The sequence below is a fragment of the Lissotriton helveticus genome, chromosome 7, assembly GCF_964261635.1.
Source record: "Lissotriton helveticus chromosome 7, aLisHel1.1, whole genome shotgun sequence".
NCBI lineage: Eukaryota > Metazoa > Chordata > Amphibia > Caudata > Salamandridae > Lissotriton > Lissotriton helveticus.
Window position 1 is genome coordinate 1,556,358,060 of NC_136068.1, and position 14,407 is coordinate 1,556,372,466.

The following is a 14,407-nucleotide window of genomic DNA, read 5'->3' on the forward strand; positions in this document are numbered from 1 at the left end:
CCCTGTTTCAGAGGATGGAACTTGGACTGGAACGGTGGCACCGCAACGCTGAAGAAGCGACCATCGAGGAAGGACCGGAACCACTGGAGGGCGGATCCCCCCACTCCTATCTCCTCCAGGCGATGCAACAGGATAGGATGAGAGACAGTATCAAAGGCGGCGCTTAGATCTAATAGTACAAGCGCCGCCGTCTGTCCTGCATCCATCACTGTGCGAAGATGTTCAGCCATGGTGAGAAGGGCGGTCTCCGTGCTGTGTCCAGCACGGAACCCGTTCTGGGTGGGGTCTAAGATGTTAATTCGAGTAAGGTGGTCGGAAAGAACCTTGTTCACATAGGCCTCCACGACTTTGGTCGGCCAGGGGAGCAGGGAAATAGGCCGATAGCTTTCCGGCTTTTCCGGGTCCAAGGAGGGTTTCTTTAAAATAGGAGAAACCACAGCCCGCTTCCAACTTGCTGGAACCGTACCCGAGGCCAGCGAGATGTTAATCAGGGAAAGTACCGAAGTACGACCCATAAACAACTGGTCTCTGAAAAGGGCTGGCTTGAGCGGATCGGCGGGCGACCCGGATTTCACCTGCTGAGCCAAGATGTCAAATCCCTTAGTTGTCAACGGGGGCAGCACATGCAGCAGGGAATCTCCAGAGATGTTACATAGAGTACCTGCCGGAGGCCTAGTGTCAGGGAATGTTAAGTAGATGTTCTGAACTTTTTCTAAAAAGAACAGGGCAAGGGCCACACAATGCGCCGTGGAACTCGATGTAGTTACCGAGGCCCGCTTTGCCACAAGGTCCTTTACCACTTTGAAGATGGTTTTTGATGGATTAGGGCTATTGCCGAACTCAGCAGCATAGAAAGCTGCCCGGGCCCGGCATATAGCACAATGGTAAGTTTTAACGGCAGCGAGGTAGATGACCTTCTTCCCGCTGTCGTACACCTTCCGCCATTCCCTCTCTGCTCGCCTGCAACATTGACATTGCATTAAGCGATATTAACATTAGGATGGTAAAGAAAGGGAACAGCAGATTTTACAAACCTATCAATGTGGTAAAGGTCAACAAAAGCAGTGCCATCTCTGTAGGAATCTTCAGAGTGTCTAAATGCCCCAACTACATGACTTCACCTTCAACCAGGAGTTGGGAAGAGGAAAGGTTCCATGGGAGTAATTACGTAACATTACACAATTTGAGACAATGCATAATCTTTACTCTAGTCCTGATTTATCCTCCGCTAGTACCTCAGGCAGAATTTGCCAATCTGCCTGAGGTACTCACTTCTCAGCACACACAGATCTGTCTGACACCCAGGGGACAGAGCTAACTGTATCCGAATCAAGTTCAGTCGCTGAACTTGTGAAGTGTGAACCACATGTGAGATTGCCACAACTATTGAACTTGTAAATTATTTTTTTCACAAAAAATGAGTAATATGTTTGTGTACTATTTCAGTAATGCTATTTAATGTATATGCATGTTTCTCTGTTAGCTTGATATTTCCATTCCTCTCTCACTTCCTTCCCCTGCTCTCCGCTCACATGGTTGAGCTTAGAATGCGGACGTTGTTTTTGTATTCTTTTTATTTATTTAATGCATTTTTATATAGTGCAGACTTTACCTAAAGGTGTCAGAGCGCTTCACAATAGGACCAAGCACGTTACATGAGGAGAATATTACATATTTACACGTTACAGAAACAAGAAAATGCAAAATAAAACAGTAGATGGCAGTCAAACAAAAAACACAATAGGAATATTGTACAGGCATAGATAACAAATTCACGATAATGAAAGAACTTCCTTGAGGGACATGAAAAAGGGGTGTTTTACTTCCTGAAGTGTCTTTGGAAGTGATAAGATTTGAGGTCGGTTTTGAAGGTCCGGTTAGAGGTGGTGGTACTGAGTAGTGGAGGAAACGAATTCCAGATTCTCACCGCATTGCCTGACATGGATTGAGCCATCGATCTTTCCCTATTGAAGGTGGAGGGCTCAGGCAGTAAATTTTCCGAATTACAAGACGGTCTAGAGTCTCAAGAAACGTTCGGTTTATTCGCCAGGTATTGAGGGGAGGAAAAGTGCAAGGTTTGTGAAGCTCTGACCGTTGGTGACTTAAAGATGCCGACCTATGAAGAGAACAAACACGCTCTTGCTTTTAACTTCAGTTTGCCCGTTTCCTGCTCTTTATTACAATGCCTTGCTTTCTCAAATCCTCTTAATTTTCTTTGCTCTTCCTCTCCGACTTTTTATGTTTCACTCTTTCTTTTGTTCCTCTCTTTCGAAATATTCGCCCAGTATTTATTTCGCCCCATTTCCTTACAAGGCTAATATTTACATCCTTTTCCTATTTTAGTCTGGATATCCTTGTCTCATTCGTTTTCTGTCACGCTTATCATTCCCTTCACGATTGATAAAGCTAACGTTAAACGAAGTGGTCAAGTTGAAACAACAAACGTGATGGCATACTTGAAATAACAAGCCAATCGTTGCCCTCGCTGCTCAAACTGTGCAACCTAATGGGCTACGGCCAGTGATGCAGGGTAGAGGCCGGGTGGCTCTCTTAGACGGAAGTCGAATCCGGGAAGCCGAGGCGCATGGAAGGAGGGCTGAGGAAGCGACAGGAAGTTCATAGCTGTTGACGGTGTATACGGGCCGGGTGGCTCTTGTCGGCGGAAGTCTCCTCACCAATACCGGTACCATTTGCACGGGGTTATAGCGGTCTTCTGGTACCCTCAGGCCGTAACGTCGCTTTCTTAGACTTGCAAGCAAAAGTCACCCACTGAGGATTGAAGAGGCCGTCAACAGGCGGGAGGCGCACCAGGTACATCCTCTACCCGAGTTATCCATGATTAGAACGGAGAACCCACATAGGTCTCCATCCTGTACACACGCGAGAAACACCCCAACCCTCGCTCTCCGATGGACCCTGAGACATGCCCAATGTTGCAGATTCCCCTGATTGCACTTAAGGTGTACTTTTCGGTGTCAGTGAACTACTAATTGGCGTCGATCATTGATAACGGTTTCAAACTGGGACGACGTAACAGCAGATTGCGGTCCCGCCTCTTCATTCCCTGTGCTTTTCTGTTGAGTGATCTCACGTTACCTTACAATCGGAGAAAGGCTGTGATTGTGACATGAGTGGCGAGTTATGGTGGCTTCAACATAGAAGGTATGTTGCCTTCAACATAGAAGGTATGTTGCCGAAACGTTAATTTCAGTAGTGGTATTTTGCTGGTGTAATTTTCTAGGTTTAAGGGCGCCACTACCGGAGTCCCGGCCATCGATGGAAGCTTAACTGAATAGCGGAAACAAGCCAGACAAAACTATCGGTTTTGCCAGTTCATGTTAGCAGTATCACTTATACAACTAGCACTGATTTTGTTATATGAGTGATTTGGGTTGGATGTTTCAGTTTTGAAAACAGACTCCTAAATATTAGAGGCCTCTGGTCACTCAGTTCTCCCCTTAACTCTACTTTCTTATACAACCCTTATTGTGTTGGACACTTTTGCCCTGTTTTCTCTCCAAATCACTGACATTTTCCAGCTGCATATCTCGCGTCCTCTTTACTCTTCAGCTGTGTCTTTTCACCTTCTGCACATACTTCATTTATCACCTCTGCTTTATCCCCATACACACAACCACCCACTCCCCTATAAGCCCTGCATTTCCTTCATCTTAGCAATGTTAATATTCCAACAGCTGTGAAGCACTTCCACACACCTTCTCGTAGAATTCCAATTGTCACACTCTTTGTGCTCTGCAGAGAGGCCTCTGATTTGATTTGATTTGATTTGATTTGCTTGCAGTCTAAAAACATTCCTGACCTACTGGCAGACACTGTGCAAACATGCATTCCATTCAGAATTGGGTTCGGAGCTGTCAGATGTGGCCATCCTGAATCCCCACAACAAGTACTTTGTGAGCTTTGCAGCTAGCTAACTTTTACTGCAACCGGTCACCAAATAATACATATGCAAAGAAATCACAATTTTTGTAATATTATTGATCCTAAAAAAGTTGTTGTTGAATGGTGTGCGCCATATAAAATAAATCTGATGTATACATTTTAAACTGTGTTGTTTTCCTGGACTTTGATTACTTAGGCCTAATGAAACACTTCTGTAAATTAACTTTTTAAACTCATTTTGAACTTAACTTGAGTAAGGTTTTTGATACACAGTGATACGATCTAATTTATATGGCACACCCCATTCAATGAAAAATAGTTATTTGGATCAGCAAAATTATAAAACTGGTGATTTTCTCTTTATGTATTATTTGGGGACTGAATGCAGTTGAAGTTATATGAAAGGCTATCGGAGTAAGCCATTATTGCATAATGCAGTGTTTATATTTTGGCAGCACACGCCAGTGGGACGTGTGTGGCATTAAAATAATACTCGATAATAGCATGAGTTTTACAGATGGTTGCAGAAACATTTAAAGAGTGCCAGGCTGACACCCTCTCCCCCACCCTCTTTTTGTCCATATGCTGGGATTTGTTTCAGTTGTGTTAGCTAAGAGCAAGATACGTGACAGTTGAACGTATTAATCATATAGCGGGAATGCAACCTATGGGTAAAAATTCAAGACTATCATTGGTGCATTCAGTGGAGACTTTTAATTTGAGATTCAACAGGAAAACTATTCTAGTGTCTTTCCTGTGATGCCTGGAGAAGTAATGTTTGCTAGGATGGTAGGAGAACCGACTCGGTGGAAAGCAGAAGAAATATTAAGGAGTCTTTGGATTTGAGAAAATGGCCAGAATCAAGTTAGAATCGAAGGTTGTTGAAGCCTAATTGAAATATGTTAAATAAGTTGAAAAAAGAAAGACGACAGGCGAGCCAGTTAAATACCACCCATGTTTTAGAAAAAAGGAGAGGTGATAATTGAATGGGAGAAATAATCTCCAGCAAGTGGTACACAGCTAAAATGTGTAGAGACAACCCAGAAAATTGGAAATGAGTGCTAATGGTTTGATCAGTTAGGGATAAAGGTGGATGGGTTCCTGGATAGTTCCTTGATCTGAATGCAGTGGGTTAGCTCAGCAAGCGAAGACGTGGCACAAATTAATCAGTAACATTGTGCAGTGTGATAATGGTGTATCGTATACTGTGCCTAATTTGTAACAACGGTAATTGCAAGGGGGCCAATCGTTTTGAAGCCAGCAGCTACAAATATCAAAGGTGCTGAATAGCAATGCTGCATAGTCTCTATTCCATCTCATGTCCCTTTCATCCACCACCAATCAATCAATCAATCAATCAGGTCATTTATATAGCGCACTACTACCCGTAGGGTCTCAAGGCGCTGGTATGGGGGGGGGGTGCCGTTACTGCTCGAACAGCCAGGTCTTGAGCTTCTTCCTGAAGGAGAGGTGGTCTTGGGTCAGGCGCAGGTCGGTTGGGAGTGAGTTCCAGGTCTTGGCGGCCAGGTAGGAGAAGGACCTTCCTCCTGTTGTCGCTCTTCGGATGCGGGGGACGGCGGCGAGGGCGTGGCTGGTTGATCTGAGGAGGCGCTTGGGGGTGTAGAAGTTGATCCGGTTGTTGAGGTAGCTCGGGCCTTGGTTGTGTAGGGCTTTGTGTGCGTGGGTGAGGAGACGGAAGGTGATTCTCTTGTTGACCGGGAGCCAATGCAGATCTCTCGGGTGTCCGGAGATGTGGCTGCGTCGGGGGATGTCGAGGATGAGTCTGGCCGAGGCGTTCTGGATCCGCTGGAGTCTCTTCTGGAGCTTGGCGGTGGTTCCGGCGTAGAGGGCGTTGCCGTAGTCCAGTCGGCTGGTGACGAGGGCCTGGGTGACCGTCTTCCTTGTCTCGGTGGGGATCCACCGGAAGATCTTGCGTAGCATGCGCAGGATGTAGAAGCAAGACGAGGAGACGGCGTTTACTTGTCTGGTCATGGAGAGGGAGGAGTCCAGGATGAAGCCCAGGTTGCGTGCGTGGTCCGTCGGTTTGGGTGCGGTGCCCAGGGCGGGGGGCCACCAGGAGTCGTCCCAGGCGGAGGGCGCGGAGCCCAGGATGAGGACCTCCGTCTTGTCCGAGTTCAGTTTCAGGCGGCTGGTCGTCATCCATTCGGCTACCTCTCTCATCCCTTCGTGCAGGTTGGCTCTGGCGGTGGCGGGGTCGTTGGTCAGGGAGAGGATCAGCTGGGTGTCGTCGGCGTAGGAGATGATGTTGAGGTTGTGTTGGCGTGCATGTAGACGTTGAAGAGGGTGGGGCTCAGTGAGGATCCTTGAGGGACGCCGCAGATGACTTTGGTGGCCTCTGACTTGTACGGTGGTAGGCGGACTCTTTGTGTTCTTCCGGCGAGAAAGGAGACGATCCATTCCAGTGCCTTGTCCTGGATTCCGATGTTGCCGAGGCGCTGTATTAGAGTGCGGTGGCAGACAGTGTCGAAAGCCGCGGAGAGGTCCAGGAGGATGAGGGCCGCTCTCTGACCCTTTATCTCACTTTTGCCGGTTCTTTTTAATCGTTTAGCCTCTGTTTTTCCATCTATTTCTGCCTCTTTCTTCCCTACATATGTGTTTTTTTTCTTTTTAGCTCTAGGTGAAATTATGATAAGGAAAAATAAGTGCTATTCCCCAGAGTATTGGTGCGCCCCAGCCCAGCCACCGGCTCAAATTAAGCAATGTGTGAATGGGATGAGGTACTGAGGCAGCCGCGTGCATTCTGTGTGCTCTTAATGGAGGGCTATTTGAAGAGAAGTAAGTTGTACAGCGACAAGGTTAAATATGGTCTTTCTAGAATTGTGTTTCAGATCCAAGTTGCAATGGCTGAGAACATAGGAGGGGTAAAGCGAGTCTCAGAATTAAGACGGAGTCCATTTCTTCAGGGAATGTACATGTGATAATGGTTGGGTGATGGCTTGCCAGTAAAGTAATCTTTATTGCTCAGTTAATTAAAACCATTGCAAATATTAATACATGGGAAAAATAAAATTATAAAAAGTATAAAATGACTATAGGTTCATGATGTTAATAGTCATTGCTACAGAAATGTATACAAATTTTCCACAAAACGTGAGTTAAAATCCGTGAGTCCCTTGGAGGAAGCGAGTACACGATGACAATAGTTTTGTGCGGTAGAAAGTCCTTGCTACTAAAATGTATATTGCTTTCACACCGTGTAACCCTTACGGTAGCATTGGTCCCTTGTATTCCTGCGATGACAGTGTAAAAGGCGATGACAGTGTAAAAGGCATTGCCCCTGGGTTTTAAGCATCGTTGTAACGTGCGACTTGGCTCACTGTTCAGTGCCCCTTTAATTTGCTTCTTGATTTTTACTGCAGCTGGTGTCTGCTGTCTGGCTTTCCTGTTTCTTTTCTACTTTCTCTAGAAATCTTACAAAATGCATGCTAATTGGATGTGTTTTCCATCGAAGCAAGCCATGACCGCTTGCCGGCATGTTCTTATGCCCAGTTTATTAAAGGGCACTTTTAAGTGTAACCTGCGCTCTGTGACCAGGCCTTTGCAGGTGCAAATTAGATGTTGAATGTCTTCTTTTGCGTTCCCGCATATTCTGCAGTTGATTGTTGCTTTGGGCCTTTTCCATGGAGGGAGGTGTTTTTGTGATGGGAGTAGGCCCAGCCGTAGATGTAAGAACTTCTCCTTGATGCTCCTAGTGAACCCAGCTCCTAGGTAGCTTTGGTTGAGGCTGCTTGTATAGCTTTTAATGACCATCCAGCCGTGCGCGCGATTGGCTAGGCTTGCTTTGTCCTCTGTAAATGAGATAGCTCTGACAGATTTGTTAACTAGCTGTTTGAAGATGTTATGGGACCCGCTGCACTTCCAGGCTTCTTGTAGGCACAAGGTGTTTATTGATTGGTTTAAATATTAAATATGGTCTTTCCAATCCAATCCAATCCAAAATTCTTTATTTCGGTCATATATGAAATATGGTCTTTCTAGAATTGTGTTTCAGATCCAAGTTGCAATGGCTGAGGAACATAGGAGGGGTAAAGCGAGTCTCAGAATTAAGACGGAGTCCATTTCTTCAGGGAATGTACATGTGATAATGGTTGGGTGATGGCTTGCAGCAATACTAAGTTTAAAAGAAACTTGGATTGTGATAACTATTTTTTGACAGGCCTTTAGATAAGTTACAATATCAACATTGGCATTATTTTTGTTGGGTGCCGTTTGGATTTCTGTGTCTAGGCGCCATTCATTGTTCATGGCTTTCTTGTTGACTGGAGTCAAGGTGCACTGATTAGTTGCTTGGTAGGCAGAGAAAGCTGTTTCAGTGTATTGTTTTGTAAATATTCCCTGAGAAGAGGTTCCTTTAGGGACCTCTTAAATGTTTTATGTCTATTGATGTATCTACCGAAGGACATATCAGTGGAAGTTGGTTTGTAGCGAGATGTTATTGGGTTTTATAGCGCGTGGCTACTCCTGGGAGTGTCCCGGCGCGAGCTCGCCGGGGGAGGAGGGGGCATAGGGAGGGGTAGTATTGGGTAAACTCAATATTTTTATTTTAGGTCCGAATCCGACATTATGTTTTGGTATTGGTATTTTTGTAGTAATGCTGGAAAGCTGTATAGGGCGCGTAGTTGCACCCGTGGAATTGTACGCATTAACTCATTTCTAGAGATAGTGTGTATCTATTAATGGCATGCTTTGACATTTTATAATAGTCTCTGATCCGTGTTTGTTACATTAAGAAATATTGTTAACTGATTCTTTGGATGTAGGGGATTTGTGTTTGTTGGTCAAGTGCATGCTTTGAGTGTTTGACAGATTTCAGTGTGCTCTGGTGTCATTTTTCTTTAGCTGTAATCCTTATCTTGAACTAAGATATAATGGAGATATTACGGTACACATACATTTTTTTTCTATTAAAAGACACATTCAGTATTGCAGTCTGTAGATATTTATGTTAATGTTAATGTTATCTTGAAACTTATAGTGTGCTAACTGTCGCTCCAAAAGGAGCATCCTGGCGCCAAGGTACGGGGGAGACAACAGAAGTGAGACCTATATGGCCGCTAGTACATAAGCGTCAGACAAATTAAAAAGCCAAGTTTTAAGTTGGTTACGGAAAGAGGCTTCCTGGTCACGTTGCCTTAGCTCCTTTGGCATCCCATTCCATGCCTTAGAAGCCAGGACACTGAGGGTTTTTCCCCCTTTAGTCTTAAGATGAAAGGCGGGGATATTGGCTAAATTACAGCCTGCTGATCTCAGAACTCTAGTGGGACAGTAGTGGGAGTATCTTTTTATAAGATACTTGGGACCAATGTTATTTAACGGCTCGGAAAGGGGAACCCAGTATTGCTTGATATCAAACGTTAGCTGTACATTATCAGACCTTTGACAAGTGGAAAGGGCAAAGCGCGAACTTGACCCGAATCGGGTATCACAGCGCTTACATAGCACCAGTTGCATTACATGAGGACACATTCATTTTTGTTAGGCACGGGGAGATTAGGTGAGTTGCCCAGAATCACAGCATGTTCAGCGTCATTGCCGAGACTCGAACCCAGTTCCCCAGATTCGAGGTCGCCGCCCAAGCCGTTAGGCCAACTCCTCTCTTTGCGCAGGATTCACAGCTATGAGCCATGGGATGCATGCTGCTTTCCGTGAATTTTACTCCTCACTGGCCAGAGTTTCTTCCTAGAAACAGTGTCGGAAGCATTTCTTCTTGCAGAAAGTAGCTATGATCTATTGGAGGTCGGGGTGTAATATATTTGAACTAAACTGACTTTTTTCCTGAGATTTTCGGAAATGGAAGCAGTTGAAAGAAACAATTGATGACTTTGATTCGTACAGACCGTTGTAAGAGTTTTTAAAGGAAGACTGTTTGCATTGAAATTGAGGTAATGAGTATTAATGTTTCAGGCGGAAATAAGGGGTGGTTTGAAGTTAATGTGTATCATTTTACATACATTCATCAACTAATTCATAATGGAATCCTTTCAATTAAACGAATAGCACTTTTGAGCTAGTTGTATTGTAAAAGCTGGTTAGAAGGGAAGTTATTGGATGTACCACTGCTTGGTCTCCCACATTTTCAGGGCTCTGTTCCTAACTCTAACCTACGTCCCTGGGACGAAGCTGGCATCACGTCACTCTGAGATCTTGTAATGGACAACTACTATCCTTCAACTAGCTTATAGAACAGTTTGCACTAGGCAACAGTCAGTTTTTGGCCTACACTGTGCTCTTCGAATGGGCTGGGAATATCAGATGCTGAACCTGAAACACATTTCGTATATTCGATGGGAAGAGAATAGTTAGGTGACTTCATAAAGCTATCCTAACCCATACTCCACTCCCCCAGCAAACTCTTCAAGATTCCTGGGAGCTCGAGCTTTGTTGGCCTCAATGATCAAGAATGGACAAAAGCCCTACAATATCCAAGTACAGTATTGCACTATGCTTGTTTTTAAATTAATACAATTATTAATTCTCGACTTAACCGCCTATTCCCCACAGCTAACAAGGGCTGACCTTCATTGTTTGCTTTGGGGGTGCCTTAACTAGTCCTCTTACTGGTCCTGAGTTCTGCTACGGATTGCAGAACTTACGGGTCTTTGAAAGCTAGATGCTCGGTAAGCCTGTGCGTTGGGACTCTGTGGGTGACGTTATAAAGTCAAAACTGCCCTTCGCTTCCTGGACCTGGCATTTTTAGTTGCCAAATGAGCTATCACTAGTAATTGAATTTCACCTCGTCCTCTCCATCCCTACTGCATATTTTAGAAGAGTGGATTCAAGCTCTCTGCCATTAGGCTGAAGCTGAAGGGGCTACCAACCATAGGGAAGCCAGTGGGCTCTGTAAGCTCCGTATGGCTAGCAATTGGGATGAAATATGGATGCTTCTCAGAACGAGTTACGCTGATTAGATATCCTCTTTGGTAATGACCCCCTCCTCTCTATATCAATCCAGGGGGCCCACAGGCTCCAACCTCCCTCCAGTTACCCTCGAACCGCTATCACACTAGTGGTTCCATTGTCATTACCTCTTCCCTCTCCAGCGTCTCCACATTTCCCTCTCCCATCTTGGGAACTCGGAATTAAAGACTGCCATGCAACCTATATGTGACAGCATCACTAAATCCTGAGCATCGACTTGGCCTCTCAGTGTTGTATTAGTCAGTAAATCCCAGCAGCAGCAATTTAAACCAATCTCTTCTAACTGTTGCAACAAACTAGAACACTATAGAATGAGACAGATTCTCACCAACATTTAGCTCAGCCTAGTTAGCCTATTAATTAGCAATTTGTCTTATGATGTGTTATGGACTACTGTAATGGACGTAATGTTATGTATTGCTGGTAATACAAACCTGTTTTCTGGGGAGGTATTCAGAGGAGAGGAGCAAAATGGTGCAGCCTCTCCCCTTAGAGACCTGAGGATTTGGGTATCCAAGGGAAAACGCTCGGTCTCCCAAGTGAAGCCACTTCCGCTGACTCAGAATTCCTCTATTTTAGAGGACAATAATCGGTGGAACTGGCTGCAAAGTGCCTTATCTACAAGAACTAAAGATAATCCCAGACTATTTCAACATCTTTAACACCTCATTAAATATCATTTCCTGGAACGCGGCAGGGATTCACAGTAGCCCAGAGAAATTTGATTTTCTATATTCCCTGGGAGCTGACGTGATCTGTTTACAGGAAACGTGGTGTATTAATACGTTGAAGGTTTCTAAGGACTATTATGCCCTGGAAGTGCCTGCTGTCCCTTCCAAGAAAGGTCATGCTAGGGGGGGTATTGCGTGTTTACTATCAAACAAAATGCAATGGAGATTTTCCCATTATATTGATCCAAGCAAATTGTTCCATGCTATTACCATTGATAATTTGTTTAACAACGGCATAAAGTCCCCTATTGTGATTTTGAATGTTTATATTCCTCCTGAGGAGTGTTTTAATGTGATATTAAAGCAGGTATTTCAGTATATTGTTTCAATCAAGAATGTTCCATCTCCTCCGGAAATTATGCTGGCGGGAGACTTGAATTGCAAAATCTCCAATGTTAGTTTGGAACACTTTAGGAATAAACCTAAGGAAGAGGCTTATTTTATTCCTCAATCACTCTTCCCTGATAAATTAGTGACAAATAAACGTGGGAAGATTTTGCTAAAGGAACTAGCGGACGTCGACGGACTCATATTAAATGGGAGATTTCCGTCGGATGTGCCTGCTAAATTTACTCACAAGTCTCCCTTTGGGTCTTCTATCCTAGATTATGTAATCACAGACTATGGTTTGTTTCCTTCTATTCTGGACCTTAAGGTCATAGCTACCTCTCTGAGTGATCATAGCATATTGTTTGTAACCATTTCTTTAAATCCTTTGACAATTGCACCTTGGTCTATGCACGGCAGTGATGCGGCCTTCCATGTTTCTTCTGGAAGGTGCTTTTGGAATCCTTCAGCCATTAATGGGGTGCAGGATTTTTTATCCGATACCCTATTAGTTTTAGATGAGTGGCGTGGGAATGAAATGGTTTACTTTGTAGAATTTATGCGAAAAATTACTTCTTATGCAAAAAAAACTCCCCGACCCAAAAACGGAGTGGTGGTCCCCAGTATTTTGCGTAGCCTGAATGGGGAAATAAACAAATTAGTCCGTGAACAATATCTCGACAGAGTCATGGAACGCGGAAAAGAAATTTCCAGGCTAAAAAGAAAGAGAAGTAGACTCCGGCAAAAAATAAAAAAGGAACGGGAGGATAAGGTATGGATTAGCCTGAGGGAAGCTGTTGTCCACGGCAGGATCAGAGAATTTTGGGCAATAATCGGCAGGGGGTGTGGCTCTAGAGTAAGCCTATCTCTATAGCGGAAGAGGTATGGACTACCTATATTCGGGATCTCTACTCAGGGAATGGGAGTTTAATTGATGATATTACCAACGGTGCTACCATTGGTAATGATACTGACAGCGGTGCCACTTCTGTGGGTCTTATTAATTACCCCGCTGAAAAAGAAATCGAGATGGCTATAAAAACCATGCGTGTCTCAGGGGCAATGGGCCCTGATGAACTCCCAATGACGGTTTTGAAATCTGATCCTGTAAGGTGGAGTAAAATCTTGTATCCGCTGTATAGAGCCTGTTTTTTGTCTAAAATGGTACCTGCCTCTTGGAGGGGAAGTATCTTGGTCCCTATTTTCAAGAAGGGTACTAGGGATAGTCCTAGTAACTACCGTCTGATTGCGCTCCTCGACTCTATCGGAAAGGTATTTGCGAAATGTATTTTAACATCCCTCTCCGAGTGGGTTGAGGAGAAAAATATTCTGCCAATAGAACAGACCGGTTTCCGTAGGAACCACGGTACGTTAGATAACCTTACAGCCCTTCATGTGGTTACAGATAAGTATGTTCAAGTGAGAGGAGGGGTTGTGTATGCCGCCTTTATTGATTTTTCCACAGCGTTCGACAAAGTTGATCGTGGAACGCTGTGGAGAAAATTGGCAGTGCTTGGGCTCCCACTCTATTTGTTGGAGTTGGTGAAGGCTTTACACACAGAGACCTGGTGCAGGGTCTTGTTGGGGGGCGAAAGGGGGTTATCTGATACAATTTTAACTTCGAATGGCCTTAAACAAGGCTGTTTATTGGCTCCCCTTTTGTTCTCCTTATATACGGCAGACTTACCTGCCGCCTTGGCTGCCGGGGAGGGCATTGCCCCGGTGGTGGGGGGGGCACCGATCTCCTGCATGATGTATGCCGATGATGTCCTCATCCTTGACTTAACTCCTAAGGGATTAGCCAATCGGCTTCATGCTTTGCATTCTTTTGCGGCAGCCCATGCCATGAAGATTAACATTACCAAAAGTAAAGTCATGTGTATAGCTGGCAGGAAGAGGTGCCGATCTGTAGATTATGGTTGGTTTATTGGGGATCAAAAACTAGAGGTGGTAAAGTCCTATACTTTTTTAGGGAAAATTGTTACAGCTAACTTGAGTGAGAAGCTCCATATAGAGCATTGTACACGCAAAGCTATTGCCCATGGCAAAGGTTTAAATTCCCTATACCATGCAACGGGGAAACGGCACTTTCCGAGCTTATTGGAAGTATATAGATCCAAAATCCCCGCTACAATACTGTATGGTATCGAATTTATTGAGGTGAAAAAATGGGACTTTTGCCATAAGATTGAGATCTCTCACTTCCTTAAATACTGCGTGCTCGCTGGCAGCCTGTAGGCTCGACTTTGGTTTTAGGAGTAGTTGGGTCCAGGGATTATGTGCCCTTGTAAGATGGGTGGCTTGCCTTGCTAGAGCTGAAGTAGGGACAATGAGAGCTCTCCTCCGAAATGAATTGTTGGGTAATTTTAATGAGTTCTCTCAACTTGTTTGTAATTTTAGAAAAGCTGTAACTCTGTTAAATCTAGATGAAACTACTCTTTTCCTGTACTCTCCATTACAGTTAAAGTCGGTGTTGAAAGCAGCCTCATGGGACCTATGTTTTCTAT

At 44.5% G+C, this 14,407-nt stretch overlaps 1 protein-coding gene across 2 annotated transcripts in view; it reads left to right on the plus strand.

The window, feature by feature from the left end:
- Positions 1-2,546: 2,546 nt before the first annotated feature.
- The window catches only part of KMT5C (lysine methyltransferase 5C), a 180,759-nt gene continuing 168,898 nt past the window's right edge, over positions 2,547-14,407 (plus strand). Inside the window, exon 1 of one of the 2 annotated variants that reach the window (XM_078655051.1) lies at positions 2,547-3,162. The gene's annotated coding sequence lies outside the window, so the exon portion shown is untranslated. The remainder of the gene's footprint in view (positions 3,163-14,407) is intronic. The other variant, XM_078655050.1, reaches the window with a different exon arrangement.